Below are 14,493 nucleotides of genomic sequence, written 5' to 3'. Positions count from 1 at the left end.
TTTTTGGTCATGTATATTCTTTCCCTGGGTTATTATTAAAGAATAGTATTAAAGAAGCATTATTAAAGAAGCCTTCTCTCTGGGGCTTCCGTGTCCTGGAAATTTCACCAGAATAGCAACAGTGCTGACATAAAGATGGAAATTACTGTCTCTTCCTCTGGACTGAAATGGGAGCTAAGTGAATAGCCTGGGAGATCAAAGAGCAGCCTCCACAGAACATTGGCTGGTGGCAAACAGTGGGTGCTTGATACACCATAATGTAATTTTAACATTGTAAGAACTAATACTTACGTACCAGGCACTGCCCTGAGTACCACAAACGGAGCACTCGTTTACTTCCCATGGCAACCCTAGAAGGCAGACCCTCCCATCCACTTAGCAGATGAGGAAACTGAGTCACAGGAAAACTGAATAAGTTGTCAAAGGTAACACAATTTGTCAGCAAAGGTAATTTGGGCTGATAACTGAATTCATTTGAGAATGAGGGTTTAGAAGAAGGTCAAAGAGTGTGGATACTATTAGTCATATTCCTGCTCTTTTGGGATTCGTATCTCTCTCTCTCTCTCTCTCTCTCTCTATATATATATATATATGTATATATACACACACATATGTATGTATAAAAATTTTGGGATACATTCCTATGTATGTTATTATATATTTTTACATTTTGTATTATATATATTTATATATTATAATTACATATATGAATATATTTGAATATATTCCAAGTTATAATAAAATCAACTATATAATATATAGTATCTAAAAAAATAAGAAGGGAATTTTATTATCCATAGAAAACCTAGTGTCTCTAGATACTAGGAAACAGAGAACCCTATGCCAGTCTGGAAAACACAGGTTATCATCTCCTACTAAATATCCACAACAGATGTTACAAACATCTCTGCTCTCTTTTTCATTGTGGCCAAAGAAGAGCTCAGAATACCTTTTAACACAGCTCTTCAGGCAGCCACTAAGCAAAGCCACCCCCACAAATTCACAACATGCCAGCCTCACTCCAGGCAGCTGAGACAGGAGTGCGACCAAGGTGGTCCCGCAAAGCCATCAGCCCCTACAGGACAGCTGAGTGGTTTGTGGTCACCACACCAGCCACGGTGGCAGAGCAACCCGCCCTGGCAACAGGACAGGACGGGAGAGCGGGACCCAGGGCACAGGTGACCCCAGGGATGATGAGCCCTTCTGCTTTTCCCCAGGGATTCCAAGTGAAGACCCGGATCACCAAGATCCCCAGTGAAAAATGTAGTTTAAAAATTTACTGAAATTCACATTCTTAAGTGTCAGGCACTTCTGCTTGAGCAGCCTGTAAAAATGAGCCAGTTTCATCTTCAATTAGCTTAATTAGTTCAAGAGGTTCTTTATAAAGAGAGGCTATCAGGTAAGAAATTTCCTGCCATATCAGTAAACAAAGGATGTCATAGTCATCAGCGACTGCAGCCCTCCAACATCAGCCCCGGGGAAACTCAGGAAAGAAAGAATACCTGCCTACCAGCAGGTAAACAAAGGATGTCACAATCAGCCACTGCAGCCACTCCCCAGGCTGGCTGAGCCCTGAGGAAACTCAGGATGCTGACCCCAGAGAGCCGAGGTGCATATCAAAAGAACAATTTCACTGAGCCCAGACTCATATCTTCCCAGACAAAGAAAAGCACTAAATTCCTTGAGATAGCTGTTTTGGGTTTTTTTTTTTTTTTTTTTATCAATACTGTTTTGATGTTCAGACTAGCTGCCCTTTGTTGAAAAGCTTCTATAAAACCTGGCAACCCCCTTTGCCTCCTGGTAGCAATTCTCTCAGGGTTACTTGAGATGTTGCCTCCCAGTTTCCAAGTCCTAAAAATTCCTGCCAAATAAAACTCTCTCAGCTCTGAGGCTGTGAATAATTTTTTAGTTGACACAGGAAATGCAATCTACAGAAGCTCAAAAGAACAGTCAGGATCTTTCCTTCAGCAATTTCCTTCTTTCACACTGGGGGGCGAGGGGGGGGGGGGGGGGGGGAGTGCAGTTGATACTTTTGAGTAAAACTCAACAAGGTAGAAGACCTCAGGTATAGGAAGACTTTCAACTGTAGAGAATTCAAAGCTCACACTTCTCAGTTACAATGGCTCTTCTAGCCAAGACCACAGACTGCCACTCTTGTGTTAATAATGGCTTTCTTTATCCCAGACTTAACTTTGTCCTGGGCATGGTCTCACAGCTGTCACAACCACCCAACAAACTCACTGCTACTGTGAGGCTCATTTTGCAGGTGAGGAAACGGAAGCTTGTTGCTCTCACTACTGTTCAGGTGCTCAGTGATATCTGACTTTTTGTGACCCCCATGGACCACTGCACTCCAGGCTTCCCTGTCTTTCACTATCTCCCTGATTTGCTCTAACTCATTGAGTCAGCGGTACCATCCATCATCTCATCCTCTGTTGCCCCCTTCTGCTCTTGCTCTCAAAATTGGAGATACCAAGGGAACATTTCATGCAAAAATGGTCACAGTAAAAAAAGAAACAGCAAGGACCTAACAGAAGCAGAAGAGCTGAAGAAGAGGTGGCAAGAATACACAGAAGAATGTACAAAAACTGGTTAGACAGATTAAATAACATTCACACAGGTCACAAAGCTGGTTGTCCTGGATCGATTTCCCCAGAACTGAAAACACTGACTGTTGAATTCAGCAGAGTGTTATTATGAAGCCTTTCCAGGGGAGGAAAAAACAAACAAACCACTATCTGAAAGGGGACATGTGGGTAAGGGAATCAAATAAGAGGGGGTCATCGGGCAAGTATCCGTCCCATGGAGGGGAGTTTGACTCAGTCTCACAGGGACACTCCAGGGGTTACACTGCAAAGCTATAGCCGTGGGGGTGAAGGAAGCTGGGTGTTTGTGTCAGTCATTGGTTAAGGGCTGCCTTGGGCTATGCAGACAGATTCTCAGGCACTTCGGGCCTTTCTGAAGGATCTGGCAAAGGGGGCCCAACAGTCTGAGGGTCTTTCATTTCTTTGATGAGAGAACTCAGATCCGGGCTGCCGGGAGCTCTAGCGGGTGCAGCACTGCCCTGCCCAGATAGCCCCCAGCCACCATCCCCCTTTTCAGGTTCAATGCTCTCAATCCCCAGGGAAACCTTGCCCAAGGTGACACCGTCCAGGGAAACTCCTGCCCTCAATTCCGGCTTAGGAGTCTGTTTTTTTTGTTTTGTTTTGTTTTTTACCTAAACAAGCTTGGATCAGGAGGGAAGGTGCCCTGGAAGCCCGAGTGGTCAAAAACAAAAAAAGGGTGGGACTTTCCTGGTGGGACTTTCCTGGTGGTCCAGCGGTTAAAAAACTCTGTGCTTCCCCTGCAGGGGGCAGGAGTTCAATCCCTGCTCAGGGAACTAAGATCCTGCAAGTCACATAGCACAGACAAAAATTTTTTAACTTAAGAGAAAAAATAGCAAATGTCTCTGAATCGGCCACCCTGGTATAGGATCAAAGAGGCACCAATGACCCTAAAATGCTAAATGGCAAGATGTGGCAAATTTCTTCACTTTGTGAAATTAAATTTAATCAAGCCCTTCACTCACCCAACTGGTCTGACATACGTGCAAGCTTAAGTCACATTCTGAGAACCCGTCCCTAGTATAGCACAAGAAATCTGGGAAAGCAGGGAACAATGGTATTCTTTGGGGACATCGGGCCTCAGGCATGGACGTTCCCAGCATTGGGAGCTGGATGGAGGCATTATCTGCAGGGGTGATGGTGGCTGTGATAGTTCAGGGTAGAGAAGGACAGAAGGACAAGGATTATAAGGGTATGGGATGAGTGTATGTGTGCTAAGTCACTTCAGTAGTTTTTGACTCTATGAGACCCGAGGATGAATAGCTCTTAGAGAAGTTAATGCTATGTTAGCCCATACAAGGACTGTGTGTTCTATCTCAAGCATTATGCAAGAAAACACACAAAATATGCTTCCTCTCGTTTCTATTACCCTGAACTCTTTACAGCATGGTTATACCTTCTAGAGATGCTAATTCAATTTCTGTTGCCAAGCAATGAAGACAGAACAAAGTTAAAAGTTTTTAAATGCAGATTCCATTCTTCAGAGATTCATATGCTAGAGGTGCAATTAGACCCATAATGTAAGTAATTATATTGCAAGGCAAATTTTATTGAACGCTTTGACAGAGGCTCGATGTTCAATGAGAAGATTCGCTTTAGCTGAAGCACTGGAAATGTTCCTTGAAGAGGGAAGATGTGAATGGGGACATGAACACCACTCATATTTGATAGGTTGACATACTGGCCAGCAAGTTGGGACAGGGGTAATTCTAGACAATGGGCAGCACTAAAGGCCCCGTCTAGGCAGGAAGTTCCAGCACCTTCTCTGTCCTCTTGTATAATGCAAGGGGACTCGCACTGTCAGAGATGGATGCAAGCAGAGTGGAAGGTGTTTTGGGATGCAGTGAGAATTGGGGTACAGGGAGAATTAGGGCTGCAAATGCCAAGTGGGACCAGACTGACAGTGGTCTCCAATACCAGACTAACAAATCGAGACTTCATTAGTCATGAAGTTCATGAGTCAGAACTCGGACTGTAAACAACAGAAACCACAAACAAAGGAAGTGATGCCCTGCTCCTAATCAAACTGACAGTTACAGGGACTTCCCTAATGTCCCAGTGGTTAAGACTCTGCGCTCTCGATACAGGGGGCATGGGCCCAGTCCCTGATTGGAGAACTGAATTTCAGCATACTACAGGGTACAGCAAAAAAAAAGAAAGAAAGAAAGAAAGAAAGAAAAACCTAATAGTTAGAGCTGTTCTTCAGAGATAAATGGAACTGGAACATGTGAAGAATCACAGGTAGCACCTCTGATCATTTTTATAATCCTGTTTTAAATAATTTGTACTGTCTTTCCACCATCAGAAATTATTTCATGTATTGACTTATCTCCTAGATTGTAAGTTTCCCAAGGACACAGGGCAGTCTGTTTTATTTACCGTAACTTCACCGCCTCTAGCATGATCTCCTGGGTGGCCAGCATTCAGCAGACAATAAGTATTTGCTGAAAGAATGACGTGAATGATTGATCAGAGATTTTAAGATGTGTTGGCTTAGGCAAACACAAATATCCTCTACTGCTCCAATTCCCCATCTAAATCTGGACATTTGCAGAAATATTTTAAAGTCTCAGTACCTCGGTGATTAACATCCCCATGAGTCAGCAAAAGGAGTGGACTTCAGGCTCTGCAAGGTCAGAGGTTGGAAGCTGAACTCTCATGAAATCACTGGATAAATTATCTTGCAGTACCACATGAAGGTAGACCAGCTGACCAGCACTGAGATGTTCTAACATTCTAGGAGACATTTTTGAATGCCTTCAGTCTCTAGCTCAGAAACTCATACCTTGAACCAGACTCTACCCCTGAAGGTTTTGAGGGAATTAAGAGGACTTTACATCACATAAAGGGTCACGGTGAAAATTTTTAAACCCCATTCCTGTTCTCTTGCAAGTGGAAGTCACTGTGAACATTTTCATTCAAAAGGAGCCTAGGCATAACTAAAACACATTCAATTACCTATTTAACTTAGATGCTAAAACTTTCTCATCCTCTCTCTTTTCTGAGGTCCTGCCAGGTCTCTGTTTTGCCAAGGCAGAGATGATTTGAAAATACTGGAGAGTTCTGTATCTGTTCTCCTTGGAATCATAAGACAAGAGATGATCACAGTCCTATTTTAAGCCTTTTTGTCTGTGATAGCCTTTCCTATTTTTACTACCATTTGCCTAAAAACAGCCAGTTATTTCAGGATCAAACTAAGAATCAGCACACCACATTCTGGGTAAGTTGATTTTTTTTAGCCACTCACCCTGTGTATCTTTGACCTGTAATATTTTTGCCTTGATTTGCTAAGTACTTTGTCACTCTAAGAACAAGCAAAGCACCATAGTGTTCCTTTGTGTTGTCTTTCCATTTTTTATACTTGATATACATTTTTGTTAGAACAGTTAAGTCCTATCAGAAATCATAAAACACAGGTGTGACAGCATATTACATACCAGTATGTCATGCTTTTGGCCATTTTAAGGAAATCAATTTGACTAAAACCAGGAAATGAAGGGACTTATTTAAATCATAGAAAAGAAGACTCCTCAATTTTCTCAGTAGACAGAATGGTTTTCTTGGGGAAAGCATAGAACAGTATCTGTAAACTATTTTCATTTGTATACAGTCACTTACTCTAATCACAAATCCTTTCAGATGAATCCCAAAATACCTTTCGCCATGCACTTAGGTGAAATAATGGTGAGACCATTAATGTTACATGAACATTACTGTGTTTCACCTCGCTATTCCTGCTGCCAGGTCTAACCTCTGTTATTATCGGGGAGATGAGTTTCTGCCAATCCATTTCTAAATCTCATCTGGTTCTCTCTGAGATCAGCGATTTTATTTACCAGCAGGTAATTAGGACATAATTTCCATCTGAGGCCATCACCACCACGAGGCTCAAATTTACCATTTATCCAAAACCTGTCTAGAACAGCAATAAGGTACAGAGATTTATGCTCGGGGGCGGGGGAGATGGCAGAAATGAGTTTTCTGTCCTTTTCGGAACTTATGGTTTAATAGAAGGAAGAGAAAAAAAGACATCAATATGCTAAGACAAACATAAGTGTCTTGGTACAGCAAAAAGCAAGGGCTGTGGACAGACTGGCTTTGACCCTAAGCTTCAATGTATCAGTCAGCTACTACGCAATAATGTGTAACAAGCATCCATGAAAGTTCCAAAGCCACAAATATTTTTCCACAAATATTTTTCTTATTCTGCAGGATTCCTGGTTTTGGTTGATCTGGAATGTGTTCCTCTTACACTTCTCTGGATGGTCAGTTAGATTCAGATCTTCTCCACCTTCTTGGACCTGTGACTGCCTAAGACATATTCTCATTGCCAAAAATAGGCACATGTTTTGGCCACATGAGCCTTATACACTTTTTACTGATAATGTAGTCAAGCTTTCTTTACAAAAAACCACTTGTGAAGACTGTAATTGCTAAATGTAAAGAATAACACGCATGTGAAAAGCAAATAAAATTCTCCCCAGTCCCCTTCCTCCTCCCCCCACCCCCTCGCCACCTCAGCCACTGCGACAATGGCACACTTGCTATCACCGCAAGGTCAATGATCTTGGAAGGATCCATTCTGCTTCTCACAGACCCTAAACAAATATGTGGGGTACAAATTGTTCTGGAGACTATCTTGAGGCAGGATCAGTTCAGTTCAGTCGCTCATTCATGTCCAACTCTGCGACCCCATGAACCGCAGCACGCCAGGCCTCCCTGTCCATCACCAACTCCCGCAGTTTACTCAAACCCATGCCCATCGAGTCGGTGATGCCATCCAGCCATCTCATCCTCTGTCATCCCCTTCTCCTCCTGCCTCCAATCCCTCCCAGCATCAGGGTCTTTTCCAATGAGTCAACTCTTCGCATGAGGTGGCCAAAGTATTGGAGTTTGAGGCAGGATAGACAAAGTAAAACCCTTTTGAGCAAAATATGTTGTAAACTTTGAAATGCTGGAGTCTGGAGTTCAGTTAGAAGAACAGTCTTCAGAGGAAGAACTGACCAAGAATATTGTGGAAAGCTGGGGCATTAGAGGAGTACAGGGTTAGAAACAATTTCTTACTATGGTGAGGACTGGTTACGCTTTCTTGGGAATAATGAGTGATATTAAATCATAAGTTGTCTCAGCTGTATTGTACTGAGTTATTTTTATCCTCAAATACTGCATGCCTATGGTAAAGTCTGCACCACACAAAAGCCTTCTTTTATAGAACCTGGAGGGAATGAAAGAACAGACAGTCTGAGCAACACAGACCAAGCAGTCATTGAAGAAGATGAGTGATAAGAGGTGCAAGACAAGTTGCAGAGGTAGAAAATTCAGCAGCTGGAAGAAATCACAGTGTGAGGAAAAATATGACAAACACAAGCCTCTCAAGAATTCTTAGGTTCTAGGCTGTCTCCAAACTTCCCATCAATTCTGTTTCCCTTTGATTCCTGTGGGATACCCCTCCTTCCCCAGCTATGTTAGGGCTGCAAATGCATGTCCCTTGTTTCCCCACTCTCTGAGTAGAAGTCGGGTCTAAAACACAAATGATCACTCTGTACAGTCTTCTGTCTGCCTGAGCTTAGACACAGGTCCAGATTGAGCACCCAGCTCAGTCAGAGCCCTGTGGAATTGGGGTGTGAGTTACAATAGATGCTGGGAGAAAGAATTTCTGTATAATAGCAGTTATAAAAACTGAGCACTGTGTAAGCCCAGATCTACTGCTGGCTATCTTTTATACCACTTAAAGAAAGACTCCCTGAGAATGAAGGATAACGGGGACTTCCCTCATGGTCCAGTGGCGAAGACTCTACGCTCCCAATACAGGAGGCCTGGGTTTGATCCCTGGTCCAGGAACTAGATCCCACATGCAACAACTAAGAGTTTGCATGCCACAATGAAGACCTGGTACAGCCAAATAAATAAATTTTAAAATATATTTTTAAAAAAGAAGAATAAAGCAGAGCCAAGAGTTTGAGAATGAGTCCTGGTGACATCCTTGGGTCCATGAAGCCCCATCCACACCTGGGGTCTCCAGACTCAGACTCCAGAAAGGATCCTATCACAACAGGAAGAGTTCCTGCCCTACCCCCTCAAGTTACGTGCATGTCATTTAGCCAAGTCTAGTACAGTAAGAGTCGCAAAGCTTTTTCTGTAAATGGTCAGATAATAAATATACCAGGCTCTGTGGGCTATAAACCCTCTGTAGCAGCTACTCAACTCTGCTGTTGGAGCAGAGAAACAGCCACGGACAGTATGTGAATGAAGGAGCAGCGCTGTGGTCCTGCAGAATTCTGTTTACAGTAACAGGTCGGCAGGACAGATTCAGCTCTCAGGCTGTAGCTTGCTGACCCCAACTCTACAGAAACCTTAGATGGTCAATTTCAGAAATGGCCACTGAATGTGTGCTTCAGAAAACTCTTTAAGGAGAAAACTGTACAGGCATAGCTCTGAAAGTCACTATCACGGTGAGAAAGCTTTTACTTCACTGCAGTGGCTGATAAATGACATATGAGGTGATCATGATATGTTCCTCTTATTCACTTTATCTATGGATTCAAACATAAGAGACCTCAAGGGTTCAAAAAAGTTAGCTGCTAATACTGAACCTTCTAGGGCCAAATCCAGCGAAACTGAAAATTAGTTGACTGTCTAATCAGTACTGTTCAATCAGCAAGAACCAATGCTGCTTCAATCATGCTTGTGTACTGTATTTTTGTTGATGACTTGTGCCATCCTGGCATATTCACCAAGCTTTACTCAATCCTTCACTGAGAGACTTAACAAAAGCTTCCTTTCCAGCTCATTCATTACTTTGTTTTCCAATCTCGATTCTCTAGGAGAGCTTTTCTCCTTTAAAAAGGTCTGTGAACTTGATGCCCCACTGATGCAAGTGGATGAAACATTTGTCTAGGTATTTTTTGTGTGTGAAATGCAATCAGAATGGCCCCTAAAAACATTTACTGAACCAATTTAAAGACACCTTTGAGCATCAGTCATGGTCAGAGAAAAATCATGCAAGTATCAACCAGCCACAACTGCAGAAAATACTGACACAAGGCTTTGCCTTGCCACCATCTAACCATGTGTCTACTGTTTCCATGAGTTCTGGAAGCTTCTGTTCAAGTCACATACCACTGGATTGAAGCCAACCAAGTCCTAGATATCTGAGAGACAGCAGCCACCTCTCTGGTGGCCCCAGGATCCTGGCAGCAGATGCCTGGATCAGACAAGACCCTGGTTTCAGAGATCCTTATCTAATACAGAAGATCTCCCTGACTCACTTATGCTAAGCTTTTTCTGAATTATGTGTGTCTCCCAGACACACATATTCATTCTCTCTAGACCAGGAAAATATTACCTGGAGTCTCCCAGAAAGAAAAGGCTAGCAGAAAGAACTCAGTCTCTGGAAAATGGGAAATATCAATTGTATTTACCACCCCTAGAATGCTGATTCTCCAAGATTTAAGCTTACTCCCTTTCCAAAGCTCAAGATCAAATCTTTCTTCCCAAACAGATCAGGCCTCTGTTAGGTCTCCTAGCAGGATCCCAGGATCAAATTCCTTCTATGTCTTCATTAATATAACCGTGGTGCTTAGTACAGAGCCTGACGCATGGTAGGGACGCAAAGAGCCTTAGTTGATCATGTAAGGATAAACGGAGACCTTGCCCATGGCCCAGGAATGGTAGGTGGTTGTGGGAGAACAGAATGCTGTCTGACCATTATTCATTCCCTATTCCTCTCCCACACAAGAAATACATGTACCTGCCTGACTAATATTAGGCTTGCCAAAATGATTCACTTTTTCTCATGATGGCATATAATTCCTCCCCATCCTTTGATTTCAGGTTGTGGCCATGTATCAAAAACTTGCTTCATCCAATAGGATGTAGGCAGATCTGATACAGTAAAGATAGTGCAATTTGCTTACCTTCTTACACTTTCATTATCGTGAAAAGAACTGCCACTCTTCCCGAGGAAGCTGCTGCTCTGTAGAATCTGGGATCTGGAATGAACACACGTGGAATGACCCTGGTAAGAAACACAGACCAGCTTGAGCTGCACCCTGAAGCAGAGTCTCCCAGGAGCCCAGCCCAGGACAGTCAGACGTCAGGCAACCCTTGACAGGTAAGCAAGAATCAACACCTGTGGGCAAAGAATGCCACCTGCAGGATCAGTAAACAAAGGATGTTACAGCCATCAGGTCATAAGCCACTGTAGCCACACCCCCAACCAAGGTACACCCTGGGGGAATTCAGGATGGAAAAGAACAGGATATTGGGCCTAGACAACTGAGGTACACATCAAAGGAATGCTATCAATTAGCCTGGACTCTTGTATCTTCCCAACCAGAAAAGAGCTAAGTTCATTAACTTAGTTGTCTAGAGTTTTCTTTAATTTGCAGTCATCTTTTGATTTTCCTACCTGTGTTTTTTTTAACTCCTATATATCCTGGTTCCTCCCTTACCTCTTCAAAACAGTGCCTCAGGAGTATCTGAGAACTGTCTCCTATGTTCACTGAGTAAAAGATGATTCTCAACATTGAGGTTATCCATTTTGTTAAGCTGACATGACTGTTATCTTAAGCCACTTGAGTTTGCAGTGCTTTGTTAATCAACATTATTGCAGTACTATATACAACATACATCCACTACCACCCACAGAAAGATCAGCATTGTCACGAATGCCATCATGAGACAGATCCTATGTACATGACACTGTCCATGCAGCAGCTGTATCCATGGGAAGACAGAGGTCACCTCAACAGCCCAAGTGCCGAAAGGAGACATTTGAGAAGAAGACGACCCAAAGACATGGCTTATTTAGCCCAGACAGGTTTGGAGGACCTGCCCGGAAAGTACTAGCTATCAAATGGAGAAAACCCTGTCTTGATGGAAAAGAAACACACCCCATATACTCTTTGCACTTTCATATGAAAGTTCCTTTTTTAAAATAGCTGTTTCAAAAGATCCTTCCAGATTGGAGTGGGCATGACCAGCTTAACAACAGCTGCCTGCCAAAGGATGGCATTAAGATTCAGACGCTGTCATTTGTCAGGGTCCTTGCCTTTCAGCACTGCTGACTCTTAGGTGCCCAGCCCCAACTCCCCATCCTTCTAACTAGCTAAAGGCTCGTAGGGATTCTTGCATGTACATTTGTTGCCTTTCCCTGAGAAGTTTCTGAAAAAGAAAAACAGCAAATAAAAAAACATGGCTTTTTGTTTGAATTTCCTTAAAGAGCCATTTGGTGAAGCAGGCATCATCAGTTCTTGTAAACAGGCAAAATGCAGTTAAGTGATCTCTGACTGTTCTGCAAAATTGGAATCTGAAGCCTTGTAGCAAATTGTCTCAAATGCATCATGGAATGTGAGAGGCATAGGATGTAGGCAGGATTGCCTTTCTGACAACTCAGTGAAGGAAACAATTGCTGGAGCCTTTAATGCTCTAAGCCAGGGCTCTGCTGTCTGCCACCTTGATGTGAGGATAAGCCCAACTTGGAATAGATGCTACGGATAGGATTCAGGAAGTTGGGGCAAGGATGGCTGGAGGACACAGGGGCTTAGGAAGCAATCCCAACATTACAGAGACTCACCCAAGACTGTGTGACAAAAGGTGCTCTGACCATCTCACTCTTTGCCCCTACATACACCTGCCTCTCTCTTCAGCTTCCAAACAGGTGCCCAAGTATGCCAAGGAGACCAAACTTGTGCCAAAGAATGCTGAATAGTACTTGCTGGCTCACTCTGGGTGTGTCCTCTAAATAAAGGAGTATGTCTCCTAGCATCTTTTCACCTACTTCTCCTCTTTCATTTGGTTCCCTCTCCCTAGGGAATCTCACCCACTCCATCGGTGATGCCTACAAAAACTTAAATTCCAGTCTGACCTCTCTGTTTAACAGAACCCATGTCCTGAGTAACTAAACTTGGCTATTTCACAAACATTCAGACTCAAGTAAATTCATTAAGTTCTCCCAGATATTTTTTTTCTCCTGTCTTCCCCTTATCAGGTAAATGAACCAGTCCAAGTTAAGGAACCCAGAATCACACTGTTTTCCTCTCTCCACCCTCAAGGCAGTATGATGCCGAGAGCTCTAATTTCTATCCTGCTAATGTACATCTTCCGTTCTTTACAGACTTCCCATTCATTCATTCATTGACCTAATATTTGCTCAGTTCCTATTTTGTGCCAGGCTCTTTTCTAGTGAGCAAATAGACCAAGAACCCCACCCAGTGGAGCTAACTTTGAGTATAGAAAGAGTCAATAAACAACAAAAAAACAGTTATGCAGCATGCTATATAATTGGAATGAGTACTATGGAAAATAGAGTGGATGGATAGTAAGTGGATGGGCTAAAGTGAGTAAAGGCAGATCACAGTGTTAGATACGGTGGGCAGGGTAGATGTCTCTAAGAAGATGAAGTCTGAGCAAGGATTTGAAAGAGCAAAGACTTAAGCAGGAGGCCATTATTGCAGCAATCCAGGAAAAATATCATGGGGATTTAGACCAAGATGGTAGCAGTAGAGACAATGAGGAAGGGAAAGATGATGGGACTTTATGATTGGTAAAAGGGAGGGTGGCTTCCCCAGCGACTCAGGGGTAAAGAATCCACCGGCCAATGCAGGAGATGTAGGAGACATGGGTTCGATCCCTGGGTCAGGAAGATCCCCTGGAGAAGGAAATGGCAACCCACTCCAGTATTCTTGCCTGGAGAATTCCGTGGACAGAGGAGCCTGGTAGGCTATAATCCGTGGGGTTGCATAAGATTTGGACACGACTTACCAACTAAACAACAACAATAAATGGAGGGTATAAATCACAAAATCAACTCCAAGTTTTTTTAACGACTGGAAGAATGTAACTCTCATCAATGGAAATGGGGTAGGCTATGAAGGGAGCAGACTTGGAGAAGGGCAGATCCGTAGTTTTGTCTTAGACATGGTGAGTTTGAGATGTTTATTAGACATTTGAGCAGAGACATCAAATAGGCAGTCTGATAGAAGAGGCCAGAATTCAGGAAAGAGGTTCAGACTGGAAATACGGCCCAAGCCCAGGTCCGCATCATCGCTCACCTGTGTTGTTCCAATGATCTCACAGTTGGGCTCCTCGCCTCTGATTTTCCATCTCCTATCACTGTCCTCCACGTTCCTGCCGAAGGGGTGCTTCTAAAACCTGGATCAACTGTCACCTGCTTAAAAACCTCTGATTTCCCAGTACTCCACAGCATGGCATTCATATCTATACTTCACACTCTCCCTTATGAGCCCCAACCATGTGAAGATGCTGCACTAGCTCCAAAACTAATGGAGAGTCTTGGATGTCAGGTACCTCTTAGTATCGGTCCATGGTCTCTGGATCTGGACTAATACCTTCCTATGGATCACTGTCAAACTGACTGATCCTTAAATTCCCGAATTCAAATGCCATTCTCCTTGCTAGATCCCGCTTTGCACCTCCCATTAGGATTCAGGATCCTTCCTTTCACCTCTGCATTGCAACTTACACACATGTCTAGTGTAATACTCACCATACAGCAATACAATTGTCTGTCTTTGACTAACTCACTGACTGGACGCCGCTTTATTCACCTAAGTGGGTGGCCAGCAAGGCACCCAGCAGAAGTGTATGGAACTGCCACGAGCCAAAAGCGCACACATCGTACTGGCACAATCTGGCGGTACAGGAGAGGGAGGGGCGAGTGATGGTCTCCGTCACCTGTACAACCCAGGGCTGTCAATCACAGCAGCAAGGATGCCCCCCGCAGACGGCTGACAGTTCCTGGAGCCCACAGCAGGCAGAGGCTCCTTTCCACCCCGTCCTATGGGAAACCTGGCAGAGAAGAGCCATGGAGGTAACGGGCTGGGGTTCTGGCAATAGGGGTTTTGTTTAGGCATAAAGGATGTCCTCA

At 43.6% G+C, this 14,493-nt stretch overlaps 1 long non-coding RNA gene across 11 annotated transcripts in view; it reads right to left on the bottom strand.

The window, feature by feature from the left end:
• LOC110151430 (uncharacterized) overlaps positions 1–14,493 on the bottom strand; it is a 660,579-nt gene that overhangs the window by 578,880 nt on the left and 67,206 nt on the right. For 8 of the 11 annotated variants that reach the window (XR_011483657.1, XR_011483652.1, XR_011483659.1 and 5 more), the window contains one exon: positions 10,520–10,620. The exons of 1 other annotated variant lie outside the window; for it this stretch is intronic. This is a non-coding gene — a long non-coding RNA (uncharacterized lncRNA). The remainder of the gene's footprint in view (positions 1–10,519; positions 10,621–14,493) is intronic. 2 more of the 11 variants (XR_011483655.1, XR_011483656.1) reach the window with 1 other exon arrangement.

Source organism: Odocoileus virginianus, chromosome 26, assembly GCF_023699985.2.
Source record: "Odocoileus virginianus isolate 20LAN1187 ecotype Illinois chromosome 26, Ovbor_1.2, whole genome shotgun sequence".
NCBI lineage: Eukaryota > Metazoa > Chordata > Mammalia > Artiodactyla > Cervidae > Odocoileus > Odocoileus virginianus.
Note: the sequence above shows the minus strand (reverse complement) of the source record. Positions and strands in the feature narration are given on the sequence as shown.